This window comes from Arachis ipaensis, chromosome B09 (genome assembly GCF_000816755.2).
Source record: "Arachis ipaensis cultivar K30076 chromosome B09, Araip1.1, whole genome shotgun sequence".
Lineage (NCBI taxonomy): Eukaryota > Viridiplantae > Streptophyta > Magnoliopsida > Fabales > Fabaceae > Arachis > Arachis ipaensis.
In genome coordinates this window covers 13998801-13999087 of record NC_029793.2, presented here as the reverse complement: position 1 = coordinate 13999087, position 287 = coordinate 13998801, and positions in this window count along the sequence as shown.

Here is a 287-nt window from a genome sequence, read left to right as displayed (position 1 = left end):
GGAGGAAAAAGATCATACATATGTGTGCTAGGGCATCAAGTAATTGTGTGGGATTCATATGGCTTCTTTGAAATTACGTTTAAATGCAAGGACTACCGTCAATATTCTCAAACGTTGCCGTTTTAAGTCATAGGGATCTATTTGTCCAAGACTTTTTTCACAACGGACACACAAAGCTTCCTCAATGATACCGTGTCAACACATAGACACATAACACGTCCACTAAGCGCCACATCACCTGTCTGCGTTACGTCTGAGAGAGCATTTTGCACAGAAAGACTGATCCG